The following is a 14,255-nucleotide window of genomic DNA, read 5'->3' as shown; positions in this document are numbered from 1 at the left end:
GGGATAAATCTGGTGGAACTATCAGAGCTTCCCCTGCCTTCACCCCACTACCCAACCCGCCTTCCCCCCACTACCCAACCCGCCTTCCCCCCACTACCCAACCCGCCTTCACCCAACTACCCAACCCGCCTTCACCCTACTACCCAGCCCGCCTTCACCCCACTACCCAACCTTGGTGACAGGACACACTCCTGCTCACCAACACACTCTGCACGCATGTACTTCAATCCTTTACAATCCTGTTTAAACAGCCAAAGGCGGACACTCACATTTATCATCCAAAATCTATTTCCTTCTCCCTTTCCAGGGATCTGGTTGCTGAATCTGACATGGGGTGGATCACCATGTCAAAAACAATGTGGGTTCTTGGAACAGCCTGAGGGATGGTTTATAACAGCCACGGCTGGGCCTGTAATAGGAGACTGGTACATACGGTACTGTGGCGTGTCTGTGGGTTGCTCATGCAACCAACACACAGCCAGTCACCCAGCACCTCCAAACATCCCAACATAGAGCCCCTTTATTATGACAGTTGGCTAGGAGTGGTGTGAACATAAAAATCCTATTGATGGCGAGTTCTCAGTAAAGTCCCCATTGCTAGTTTCTCTCCTGCTTCGGATGGGGTACTTTGGAAATAAAAGCCTGGGCAAAATACATTCAGTTCATCATTTCCACATGACTGAAATAGCATTTAATCAGCACAGCAGGCCTAGGTAACACAGTTGGAAGTGTTAGATACTTTGACAGACAAAGGCGTGGAGATGAACCCAAGTCTTTGGCCTTTGGCTGAGAGAACAGAGAACATGTTATTAGAAAGCCAGTGAGAAAAAGGGAATACTAAAAGTTGGCATGTGTGTATAGTGCAGTTAAATTCAGCTTTGTGCAGATAATTCAGAAGCATGTGATAGTATCAGTGTTCTTTCCCACCTGGACTATGGACACACAAGCCATTACTGTACTGAAGCTCTTCAAATCCAACTTTATTTTCATAAGCATTTAGGACTGATGGGAAACCTGATGGCAATATTTGTATACCTGGAGGATACTCAACGTTTAACAGCTCATAACCATTCAAAAATGCATTATTTAAGCGCAATCCCTTTTGAAAAAATGTATCCTTTGTATATTACCTAAACTGCCAACATATTAAACCTACTAGTTTATTATACACTTCAAGGGTTGGTGGCAGTTACCCCTGAAGAGTGGAAGGCAGGGGAGCAGTGGTGGTGCCAAACCAAAGCAGATGTCCTTTCCTTTGGCTACAGACGGGAGAACTGAAAAGAAAAGCTGCTCACAGAAAAGGAATGCCAGGGTCACCTATGGCATTGTTATCAATTACCCTCCCTTATTGCTACCAATTATTTCCTGCCCCTAAAAAAAAAAATACTAATTGAACAAAGCTACTCCAACTCTCTGAAGATGGACATTAGCTACTATGCATTTAGCTAAATGTTTAAATAAAAATGAACTGTGTGGCCATTTCACACAGGAGTGAAACGCTGTTGCTGTCTGTTCTCCCTCACTCACTCAGCTGCAGTTCATCAGCTGTTCATTGGCGGTTCTTGCTACAACAAAGAAGCCATTCTCATGCTCCACAGCCAGGACTGTCAAGATGACACAGAAATAGCACTGACACATGTGAACGACAGCATGCACAACGACAAGCGAGGAACCACTGGGCTAACCATGCTTCTATAGTTAGCCATGCTATTAGAACAGGGTTTCCCCAAACTTGGTCCTGGGGGCACGTTTCGGTTTATGCCTTAGCATTAGACAGCCGACTCAAACAATCAAAGGTTGATGAGTTGGTTATTTGAAATCAGCTGTGTAGTGTTAGAGCATGAACCAAAACATGCACGGGGGGAATGATGACCGAGTTTGGGAAACGCTGCTATAGAAGACTTGGCTATGGTCTATAGACAACTCTTCTGGGAATCATTTAAAGTAATGTTTTGCATGCTCGATACACAATTATAAACTGGGTGGTTCGAGCCCTGAATGCTGATTGGCTGACAGACATGGTATATCAGACTGTATACCACTGGTATAACATTTATTTTTACTGCTCCAATTACATTACTAACAAGTTTATAATAGCAATAAGGCACTTTGGGGGTTTGTGGTATATGGCCAGTACACGTCCTTAAGAACTGCCCTTAGCCGTGGTATATTGGCCATATGCCACACCCCCTTGTGACTTATTGCTTAAGTATATCAAACGACATGCTGACAAGTTTCAGCATTGGCTAGTTAGCCAACTGACAAGTCGGAAATTAATGGATAGCACAAGCTAGCCAACTAATACGCTACTAGGCCTATTGCTTTGAACACACCTAGTGTCTTTGCGCAAAGTAGTACGCAGCATCATCTGGATATGTATGCAACGAAAGTTCAACATTCACTTTCTGCTACCATGTCTGTCAAGTCATCTACGCATACAGTTTGACGCATACATTCGATAAATCCAAGGTATGCACCACACCGAACGCACTGAGGCATTTCATTTGAAATGAATGTAATTCTGGTGTACCAAAATGCAAGGACAATGTCGGTGTGTTCGAAGCCTTAGAAAGAAGAAAAACTCACAACAATTGTAAACAATGCACAACAATAACTGGACAGCTGGCTTGCTGAATTAGCTAACAGATGGGTCGGGTGTTTAGCCAGACACATGAACCAACAGTCCCCATTGCCTTGTTCTTGTCACATTAACGTTCCTTACCGCGCTTAACGCTTCGAACACACCGACTACCTATTTGCATTTTGGTACACCAGAATTACATTCATTTCCAATGAAACGCTGCGTTTGCGTTGCATTCGTTGATAGACGCCTTGACAGAAATGGTAGCAGAAGGTGAATGTTGAACTTTTGTTACATATATATCCAGACGATGCTGCATACTATTTAGCGCAATGACACTTTCGGTGTGTAAAAATTGGCACTAAATTTAATTCCAAATCACGACAGAGTTTCCTCCAACAAACCATAAACGTTTGTCAGCACCAAGTCGCAGAAAAAGGTATGAAAACCCGAACAAAATGACACTGTAGGAGAATGTTTCAGCTAACAATTACCATCACTCATTCGTAAACAATGTGCAATCATAAATTGTAGCCTAATCTGACGCTATACAATTTACGGCAATATTTTACTCATTTGTAAACTATTCTACAACTGAGCTATGAATGTATAAGTAGTTCTCAACAAAAAGTTAAACAGTTCAATGCTATTTCTACTGGAACAGTACCTTAGCGCGAGAAGAAGAGTAGCAGTAGTCTGTCCTCAACCCGGTCAAAATGCAGGATGTAGTGAGGAGCCGCACATGCATCCCCCCAACTCAAGACATGCAGCAGCGCTGATTGATGGCAGAGTGGTTCCCAAACTTTTTTTAAAAAGGAACTCAGTCAGGTTTTCCTCTCGTCGTGTCAGTCATTGCAGACCTAAGAGTGCTATTTATAACTAGCCCATGTCAGCTAACGTGTTTTAGGTCATTGATTTAGTTGTAAAGTGTGAGTCACTCATATCACATGAACGCACAAGACATGGCTAAATGTGTAGAATTACAGGAAATTTGCTTTAAAACTGCACAAAATTATCTCAATTGACACAGACATTTCAAACTTAAAAGTAATAAAGAAGACTTCTACAATGCAGTCACTGAGAGATTCACCCTGAAAGACAGATGAATGGGCAGCAGGTAGCCTAAAGTTAGTGGTTAAGAGCGGCTAGTAACCAAAAGGTTGCAGGTTCAAATCCCAGAGTCGGCTAGGTGAAATATCTGAATGTGCCCTTGAGCGAAGCGCTTAACCCTAGTTGTTCTGGTTAAGAACGTCTGCTAAATGACTAAAATGTAAAGCAATGGACTTCATTTACAATTCTCCCACTTTTCAGTCATTTAGCAGATGCTCTTATCCAGAGTGACTTACAGTAGTGAATGCATACATACATGAATGCATACATTTCATACTTTCGTACTGGTCCCACGTGGGAATCGAACCCATAACCCTGGCGTTGCAAACACCATGCTCTACCAACTGAGCCACACAATACCAGGTTCTACATATGTGAAAACGGGCGTTTTTATGATCTGTAGTTAAAAAGAAGAAAGGTCCTAAAAAATGCTTCTCTTTGACACCATAGTGTAGGATTAAAAAGTTAGAAATACTGTGATTTTCTAAATCTGCAGTTTCTAGCCAGAGGGAGGGTATTTTCTTGCTCCCCATGTCACCGTGAATTTTATGAAGTTGAAAATCACAATTCTTTTTATTTTTACTTTTGATGATGTCATCAGGTAGAACTTTCTAACTTTATATTTCTTACTACAAAACCTAGTAATGCGCCACTTTCTCATATGTAGACACTGGTGTTGTCCTGTAGATAATGAAAATTAGTTGGTAAAGTTGCCCTTTAAGGTAGGTCTAAATGCCGTCTTTTTTTTAGGGTTAGGCTACTGTTGAATGAACATGAGAAGAATAGTGCTGTTGTCCATTTGGCACCACATAGTTAACCTGTAGGCTATCATATGAGCGGCCCCCGAAGTATGTGTAAAATGAGTAAGCTCAAGTAAGCTGTTCTAATTGAAATCAGGCTTCATCACATTGGGGAGATGTCGAGGTCAGTGAAACCCTTGGTGAGGACCAACAGCCCTGCTGATTTATTCACTATGTCCACATCTATGTTTATGCTAGAGAGCGAGCAAAAGTATTTGTGGTTGAACAAACAGACTTGTTATCATTCCTCTTTATCCAAATAAGAAAGGCACAATCACAAATGGCATATGTGAAACCATCTGCTTCGATGGAGTCCTCGACAAAAACCTGAGAGCGTTGAACTGCCATAATACAAGCTTGACTGAGCATGCACAGGATCTACACTAACTAAATCACTCCATTTTATGTCTTGATAGTGGATGATGTTTAATCATTGGCCATTATCCAGCAATCAAACGAGTTGAACAAGGAATGAATGATGAGAGACCTCCCATTGGGACAGTTTACAACAAAACTACATGGAGTGACCTCATCACATGGGTTGTGAGGTGGGGTTTGTTACTACGCCAATAAATTACAATAATATTGAGTACCCCTGGTGTAGGGTATGTCCAATAACATTACTGTCACGCCCTGACCTTAGAGAGCCTTTTTATTTCTCTTTTGGTTAGGTCAGGGTGTGATTTGGGTGGGCATTCTAGTTTTCTATTTCTTTGTTTGCCGGGTATGGTTCCCAATCAGAGGCAGCTGTCTATCGTTGTCTCTGATTGGGGATCATACTTAGGCAGCCTTTTTCCCACCTTAGTTTGTGGGATCTTGTTTTTGTATAGTTGTGTAGCCTGCAGAACCTTACGTTCGGTTTGTATTTTGTTGTTTTGTCAGTGTTCATTTTTAATTAAAAGTAAACTGTTCGCCTACCACGCTGCACCTTGGTCCAATCTTTACGACGAGCGTGACAATTACCTCCATTACATTAAAAAATGTTTGTTGTAAATGTTTTCTCCAGTTGCAGCAAGTATCGCGTGGACTTGGGTAGATGCGTATTACTATGTTGGGTTTGTGTGTGTCACAAATTCTACATTTCCTGTCTGATTGAGTTTATTGGCAGCACCACATACAGTTGAAGTCGGAAGTTTACATACACCTTAGCCAAATACATATAAACTCAGCTTTTCACAATTCCTGACATTTTAATCCTAGTAAAAATTCCCTGTCTTAGGTCAGTTAGGATCATCTTATTTTAAGAATGTGAAATGTCAGAATAATAGTAGAGTGATTTATTTCAGCTTTTATTTCTTTCATCACATTCCCAGTGGGTCAGAAGTTTACATACACTCAAATAGTATTTGGTAGCATTGCCTTTAAATTATTTTACTTGGGTCAAACCTTTTGGGTAGCCTTCCACAAGCTTCCCACAATAAGTTGGGTGAATTTTGGCCCATTCTTCCTGACAGAGCTGGTGTAACTGAGTCAGATTTGTAGACCTTGCTCGCACATGCTTTTTCAGTTCTGCCCACAAATGTTATATAGGATTGAGGTCAGAGCTTTGTGATGGCCACTCCAATACCTTGACTTTGTTGTCCTTAAGCCATTTTGCCACAACTTTGGAAGTATGCTTGGGGTCATTGTCCATTTGGAAGACCCATTTGCGACCAAGATTTAACTTCCTGACTGAGGTCTTGAGATTTTGCTTCAATATAGCCACATCATTTTCCTTCCTCATGACGCCATCTATTTTGTGACGTTCACCAGTCCCTCCTGCAGCAAAGCACCCCCAAAACATGATGCTAACACCCCCGTGCTTCACGGTTGGGATGGTGTTCTTCGCCTTGAAAGCATCCCCCCTTTTCCTACAAACATAACTATGGTCATTATGGCCAAACAGTTCTATTTTGGTTTCAACAGACCAGAGGACATTTCTCCAAAAAGTACGATCTTTGTCCCCATGTGCAGTTGCAAACCGTAGTCTGGCTTTTTTTATGGCGGTTTTGGAGCAGCGGCTTCTTCCCTGTTGAGCGGCCTTTCGGGTTATGTCGATATAAGACTTGTTTTACTGTGGATATAGATATTTCTGTACCTGTTTCCTCCAGCATCTTCACAAGGTCCTTTGCTGTTGTTCTGGGATTGATTTGCACTTGACTTGTGGAGGTCTACAATTCATTTTCTGAGGTCTTGGCTGATTTTTTTTGATTTTCCCAAGAGGCACTGAGTTTGAAGGTAGGCCTTGAAATACATCTACAGGTACACCTCCAATTGACTCAAATGATGTTAATTAGCCTATCAGAAGCTTCTAAAGCCATGACATAATTTTCAGGCAATTTTCCAAGCTGTTTAAAGGCACAGTCAACGTAGTGCATGTAAACTTCTGACCCACTGGAATTGTGATACAGTGAATTATAATTGAAATAATCTGTCTGTAAACAATTGTTGTAAAAATGATTTGTGTCACGCACAAAGTAGATGTCCTAACCGACTTGCCAAAACTATAGTTTGTTAACAAGAAATTTGTGGAGTGGTTGAAAAACGAGTTTTAATGACTCCAACCAAAGTGTATGTAAACTTCTGACTTCAACTGTACATTTGTGTCAGTCGATCACGAGACCATGAAATTAAGTGACATTCAATGCATTCGGAGTATTCAGACCCCTTAACTTTTTCCACATTTTGTTACGTTACAGCCTTATTCTAAAATTGATAAAATAGTTTTTTACCTCATGAATCTACACACAATATCCCATAATGACAAAGCAAAAACAGAATTTTAGACATTTTTGCAAATGTATTAAATATAAAAAACGATCACAAAAACCCTAGATGCAGTTGCACCCTTAAAAACTAAAAATATTTGTCATAAGAAACTTGCTCCCTGGTATACAGAAAATACACGAGCTCTGAAGCAAGCTTCCAGAAAATTGGAACGGAAATGGCACCACACCAAACTGGAAGTCTTCCGACTAGCTTGGAAAGACAGTACCGTGCAGTATCGAAGAGCCCTCACTGCTGCTCGATCATCCTATTTTTCCAACTTAATTGAGGAAAATAAGAACAATCCGAAATTTATTTTTGAGACTGTCGCAAAGCTAACTAAAAAGCAGCATTCCTCAAGAGAGGATGGCTTTCACTTCAGCAGTAATGAATTCATGAACTTCTTTGAGGAAAAGATCATGGTCATTAGAAAGCAAATTATGGACTCCTCTTTAAATCTGCGTATTCCTCCAAAGCTCCGTTGTCCTGAGTCTGCACAACTCTGCCAGGACCTAGGATCAAGGGAGACACTAAAGTGTTTTAGTACTATATCTCTTGACACAATGATGAAAATAATCATGGCCTCTAAACCTTCAAGCTGCATACTGGACCCTATTCCAACTAAACTACTGAAAGAGCTGCTTCTTGTGCTTGGCCCTCCTATGTTAAACATAATAAACGGCTCTCTATCCACCGGATGTGTACCAAACTCACTAAAAGTGTCTGTAATAAAGCCTCTCTTGAAAAAGCCAAATCTTGACCCAGAAATTATAAAAAACTATCGGCCTATATCGAATCTTCCATTCCTCTCAAAAATTTTAGAAAAAGCTGTTAAGCAGCAACTCACTGCCTTCCTAAAGACAAACAATGTATACGAAACGCTTCAGTCTGGTTTTAAACCCCATCATAGCACTGAGACTGCACTTGTGAAGGTGGTAAATTACCTTTTAATGACGTCAGACCGAGGCTCTGCATCTGACCTCGTGCTCCTAGATCTTAGTGCTGCTTTTGATACCATCGATCACCACATTCTTTTGCAGAGATTGGAAACCCAAATTGGTCTACATGGACAAGTTCTGGCCTGGTTTAGATCTTATCTGTCAGAAAGATATGTTTGTCTCTGTGAATGGTTTGTCCTCTGACAAATCAACTGTACATTTCGGTGTTCCTCAAGGTTCCGTTTTAGGACCACTATTGTTTTCACTATATATTTTACCTCTTGGGGATGTCATTCGAAAACATAATGTTACATTTCACTGCTATGCGGATGACACCAGGGGCGAAAATCTGATATCAACTTTGGAGGGGACAATTACATGACATTTTCTCAAGAGCAATTCCTGAGGGGGACACCAAAAGTAGTGCTGTAACACATAGCCTACATTGTAATATGGTAAATGTATATTGAGGAACCAAAGAAATAAGGTGTTTGCCGTACTCCTAACTACCGGTACCCTAAACTACACAACTAATCACAACAGCAATACCATTGCCTTTAACAAATCTTAGTTCAGTCACCAGTTTAAGTTGAGAGTGGGGACATCCATGGCATTTTCCAATTATGTTCCTATTTTACAAGTAAAAAAAATGGAGAACCTTTCATAATGTTGCCAAACAAAGACTCAACAAACTTACCTGAGACTCCCTGTCTCTGCCAGTCTGTCCCTGCATATCTGTCCCCAACTCTGCTGTCTGTGTGCCATCTGTTGCCTGCTCTGCCTAATGACATCATTGTGAAACATTTCCATTAGAATTTCATTTCTTTCTTATGAACATTTTATCAACTAGTCTTTGAGATATTAGGCTACTAGGGTTCTTACTTTGCGTTTTGGTGTACTGAAAAATACTCTGATGTCCGTCTTTTATTTTTCTGCCATTTTTCTACCTGGCTGGCTGGCTACACACACACACACAGTGTGTAGGTTATTTACAGTAGGAGATGGGCTTCTATCATCTTATCTTTTATCATTCTATTTGGGCTTCGATCTAAAAGGTAGCTAGCAAATGTGAAACGGATTAAAATGACAAGAGTTGACAGCTGTATGAGTTCACCATTTACACAACATATGCTGCAACCTTTTGTAATTTTAATAGTTTGTTTCATATTGGCTGGCATCCAACAATAGCTGAATTTGCAAAGCTAGCGAGCACCAATTCCGTTTCAGTGGTGTTTGCTACCCGGGTTAAATAAAGGTGAAATAAAATAAATTAAAAAAGTTCCCTTGCGACAATTTAGCTTTTGTACCGAGACCATTAAATATATTTAAGACAATGGTAGAAGAGAGTGTAGTTCTGTTCAGTTTGGACTTCAATTTATCGCTAACCTTATCACAGGGACTTTGAAGCACTAATTTACATCATCTGCATGCTGATCTTGGAATAAATTGACGATAGCAAAGATTCCATCTTTGACGAGGCCACATAAATGGAATAGGTACTAGCTAGGTTAATAGTTAATATTTGCGCGCTAGCTCTGCATATTCAGCTAGTGTGTGTGCGCGATTGACAGGATTAACCTCACGTCAGTTATGTTCATTGAGTGCCTTTCAGACAGTAGACACGACTCCTCTGTTACCTTGCCAACTAAGGAACTGCCAGTGGATCAAACCATTGTGAGGCAAAGGGGGGGGTCGCAATCTTTTGAAACTTAAAAACTCGCTATTAAGTGTCTATAATCAGCACAATTGCTTTCATTGCGTATTATTAATATTATTTAAATTACATAGTTATGTTTCAGTGATATATTGGGGGGGACAAATCATATTTTTCCCAGGATGGGGGGGTCGTGTCCCCCCCGTCCCCCCCGGGATTTCTGCCCCTGGATGACACACAGCTGTACATTTCAATGAAACATGGTGAAGCCCCTAAATTGCCCTCGCTAGAAGCCTGTGTTTCAGACATAAGGAAGTGGATGGCTGAAAACTTTCTACTTTTAAACTCGGATAAAACAGAGATGCTTGTTCTAGGTCCCAAGAAACAAAGAGATCTTCTGTTGAATCTGACAATTAATCTGGATGGTACAGTCGTCTCAAATAAAACTGTGAAGGACCTCGGCGTTACTCTGGACCTTGATCTCTCTTTTGAAGAACATATCAAGACTGTTTCAAGGACAGCTTTTTTCCATCTACGTAACATTGCAAAAATCAGAAACTTTCTGTCCAAAAATGATGCAGAAAAATTAAATCCATGCTTTTGTCACTGTGTGTGAAGGTGAACGGAAAGGCTGGAGCAACGAACCGCCCTTGCTGTCTCTGCCTGGCCGGTTCCCCTCTCTCCACTGGGATTCTCTGCCTCTAACCCTATTACAGGGGCTGAGTCACTGGCTTACTGGTGTTCTTCCATGCCGTCCCTAGGAGGAGTGCGTCACTTGAGTGGGTTGAGTCACTGACGTGGTCTTCCTGTCTGGGTTGGCGCCCCCCCCTTGGGTTGTGCCGTGGCGGAGATCTTTGAGGGCTATACTCAGACTTTTCTCAGGATGGTAGGTTGGTGGTTGGAGATATCCCTCCAGTGGTGTGGGGGCTGTGCTTTGGCAAAGTGGGTGGGGTTATATCCTGCCTGTTTGGCCTTGTCCGGGGGTTTCATCAATGGGGCCACAGTGTCTCCTGACCCCTTCTGTCTCAGCCTCCAGTATTTATGCTGCAGTAGTTCATGTGTCGGGGGGCTAGGGTCAGTTTGTTACATCTGGAGTATTTCTCTTGTCTTATCCGGTGTCCTGTGTGAATTTAAATATGCTCTCTCTAATTCTCTCTTTCTCTCTTTCTTTCTTTCTTTCTCTCTCTCGGAGGACCTGAGCCCTAGGACCATGCCTCAGGACTACCTGGCATGATGACTCCTTGCTGTCCCCAGTCCACCTGGCCGTGCTGCTGCTCCAGTTACAACTGTTCTGCCTGCGGCTATGGAACCCTGACCTGTTCACCGGACATGCTACCTGTCCCAGACCTGCTGTCCCAGACCTGCTGGAACCCTGACCTGTTCACCAGACGTGCTACCTGTCCCAGACCTGCTGTTTTCAACTCTCTAGAGACAGCAGGAGCGGTAGAGATACTCTCAAAGATCGGCTATGAAAAAGCCAACTGACACTTACTCTTGAGTTGCTGACTTGTTGCATCCTCGACAACTACTATGATTATTATTATTTGACCATGCTGGTCATTTATGAACATTTGAACATCTTGACCATGTGCTGTTATAATCTCCACCCGGCACAGCCAGAAGAGGACTGGCCACCCCTCATAGCCTGGTTCCTCTCTAGGTTTCTTCCTAGGTTTTGGCCTTTCTAGGGAGATTTTCCTAGCCACCGTGCTTCTACACCTGAATTGCTTGCTGTTTGGGGTTTTAGGCTGTGTTTCTGTACAGCACTTTGAGATATCAGCTGATGTAAGAAGGGCTATATAAATACATTAGATTTGATTTAATTTGACATTTACATAAGTATTCAGACCCTTTACTCAGTACTTTGTAGAAGCACCTTTGGCAGCAATTACAGCCTCGAGTCTTAGGTACAGTGAGGGAAAAATGTATTTGATCCCCTGCTGATTTTGTACGTTTGCCCACTGACAAAGAAATGATCAGTCTATAATTTTAATGGTAGGTTTATTTGAACAGTGAGAGACAGAATAACAACAAAAAAATCCAGAAAAACGCATGTCAAAAATGTTATAAATTGATTTGCATTTTAATGAGGGAAATAAGTAAACGTACAAAATCAGCAGGCGATCAAATACTTTTTTCCCTCACTGTATGACGCTACGAGCTTGGCACACCTGTATTTGGGGAGTTGTTCCCATTCTTCTCTGCAGATCCTCTCAAGCTCTGTCAGGTTGGATGGGGAGCGTCGCTGCACAGCTATTTTCAGGTCTCTCCAGAGATGTTCGATGGGGTTCAAGTCCGGGCTCTGGCTGGGCCACTTAAGGACATTCAGAGACTTGCCCTGAAGCCACACTTGCGTTGTCTTGGCTGGGCTTAGGGTCATTGTCCTGTTGGAAGGTTAACTTTCAACCCAGGTTAACCTTCACTCCTGAGCGCTCTGGAGCAGGTTTCCATCAAGGATCTCTTTACTTTGCTCAGTTCATCTTTCCCTCAATCCTGTCTAGTCTCACAGTCCCTGCCACTGAAAAACATCCCCACAGCATGATGCTGCCACCACCATGCTTCACCGTAGTGATGGTGCCAGGTTTCCTCCAGACGTGACACTTGGCATTCAGGCCAAAAAGTTCAATCTTGGTTTCATCAGACCAGAGACTCTTGCTTCTCATGGTCTGAGAGTCTCTTTAAGTGCCTTTTGGCAAACTGCAAGCGGGCTGTCATGTTCCTTTTACTGAGGAGTGGCTTCCATCTGGGCACTCTACCATAAAGGCCTGATTGGTGGTGCTGCAGAGATGGTTGTCCTTCTGGAAGGTTCTCCCATCTCCACAGAGGAACTCTGGAGCTCTGTCAGAGTGACCATCGGGTTCTTGGTCACCTCCCTGACCAAGACCCTTCTCCCCCGCTTGCTCAGTTTGGCCGGGCGGCCAGCTCTAGAAAGAGTCTCGGTGGTTCCAAACTTCTTCCATTTAAGAATTATGGAGGCCACTGTGTTCTTGGGGACCGTCAATGCTGCAGAAATGTTGTGGTACCCTTCCCCAGATCTGTGCCTTGACACAATCCTGTCTCGGAGCGCTTCGGACAATTCTTTCGCCCTCATGGCTTGGTTTTTGCACTGACATGCACTGTCAACTGTGGGACCTTATATAGACAGATGTGTACCTTTCCAAATAATGTCCAATCATTTGAATTGACCACAGGTGGACTCCAATCAAGTTGTAGAAACATCTCAAGAATGATCAATGGAAACAGGATGCACCTGAGCTCACTTTCGAGTCTCATAGCAAAGGGTCTGAATACGTATGTAAATAAGGTATCTGTTTTTTATTTTTAAAACATTTGCAAACATGTCTTAACCTTTTTTCGCTCAGTCATTATAGGGTATTGTGTGTAGATTGATGAGGAAAAAAAGAATCAAATCCATTTCAGAATAAGGCTGTAATGTAACAAAATGAGGAAAGGGTGAAGGACTGAATACTTTCCAAATGAACTGAAGCTTTGAGTCTAAATGTAGCACTCTGACTGACCTTTTCTTTGGAAACACTATAAAGCATTACTCTAAGTGTTGTTTTCCAAATACTCTCTAGATTGTCTTCTGTGGATGTTAAATTTGTATGTTTGAATGGAATTGGCTGAATCATTGTTTATGTTCGGCTTTGACAGTATACATCTAGATATGCTGAGCGTGAGACTGTTGTTTGCTCTTATGTTCCAACTGCATTCATCCACACCCTGTCTAGTCTAAAATAAGGCTGCTGGGGTTTGGACAGAGACCATCGGAGGAGTTGTAGTCTGGCAACTTCCTCTCAAAACACCCCAGATCCCAAACCCATGAAGGAGTTGGGTTGGCTGATGGATACTCCAAAACCAGTCCTCTAAATGGTACGTCGTCGCCCAACACCATATTACGCTTTATAGAAGTAGACCTGATTACATTAATGAAACAAGCACAAAACGAAGATGTTTGTATCATATAATAATTGTCTCTGTCACGCCAACCTCGGCCACATGCTTTTTTGATTTGCTCCAGGAGCAGAAACTCACTCCGCACACAGAGCAGAACAGCTCTGACTGTATTTTTCCAGGTCCGTAGTACGGGAAAGAGTGGCAGGGTTAGACCTGTGGTGGTTGTCTACATTTGTACAGCTTGTCCTGCCACCCCCTTTCCATTTATTCCACTACTAGACCAGTCAACAAACTGTATTCTGGTTAGTAACCCCAGTTTATATTCAATTATGATGTGTCAAGATGTTTGTTTAACAAAATTGGTTTAAATTCTGGCTGATGTCATCTAAACCATTTTAGTAACGACAGGCAATAATATGGAAATACGAACGTAAACATGTCTATTCTATAACTGTTCAATTTGCGGCACAAAAAGAAAGAAAAAATACATTCACAAAAAAGGGTGGAAGTAGTGTTTTTGACCACATACT

The 14,255-nt window shown here is 42.0% G+C and overlaps 1 protein-coding gene across 2 annotated transcripts in view; it reads right to left on the bottom strand.

The window, feature by feature from the left end:
• LOC115153324 (equilibrative nucleoside transporter 1) overlaps positions 1-14,255 on the bottom strand; it is a 64,196-nt gene that overhangs the window by 24,015 nt on the left and 25,926 nt on the right. The window contains exon 2 of one of the 2 annotated variants that reach the window (XM_029698648.1): positions 3,249-3,383. The exons of the other annotated variant lie outside the window; for it this stretch is intronic. The gene's annotated coding sequence lies outside the window, so the exon portion shown is untranslated. The remainder of the gene's footprint in view (positions 1-3,248; positions 3,384-14,255) is intronic. 2 annotated transcript variants of the gene reach the window in all.

Source organism: Salmo trutta, chromosome 18, assembly GCF_901001165.1.
Source record: "Salmo trutta chromosome 18, fSalTru1.1, whole genome shotgun sequence".
Classification (NCBI taxonomy): domain Eukaryota; kingdom Metazoa; phylum Chordata; class Actinopteri; order Salmoniformes; family Salmonidae; genus Salmo; species Salmo trutta.
This window is presented reverse-complemented; position numbering and strand designations above follow the sequence as displayed.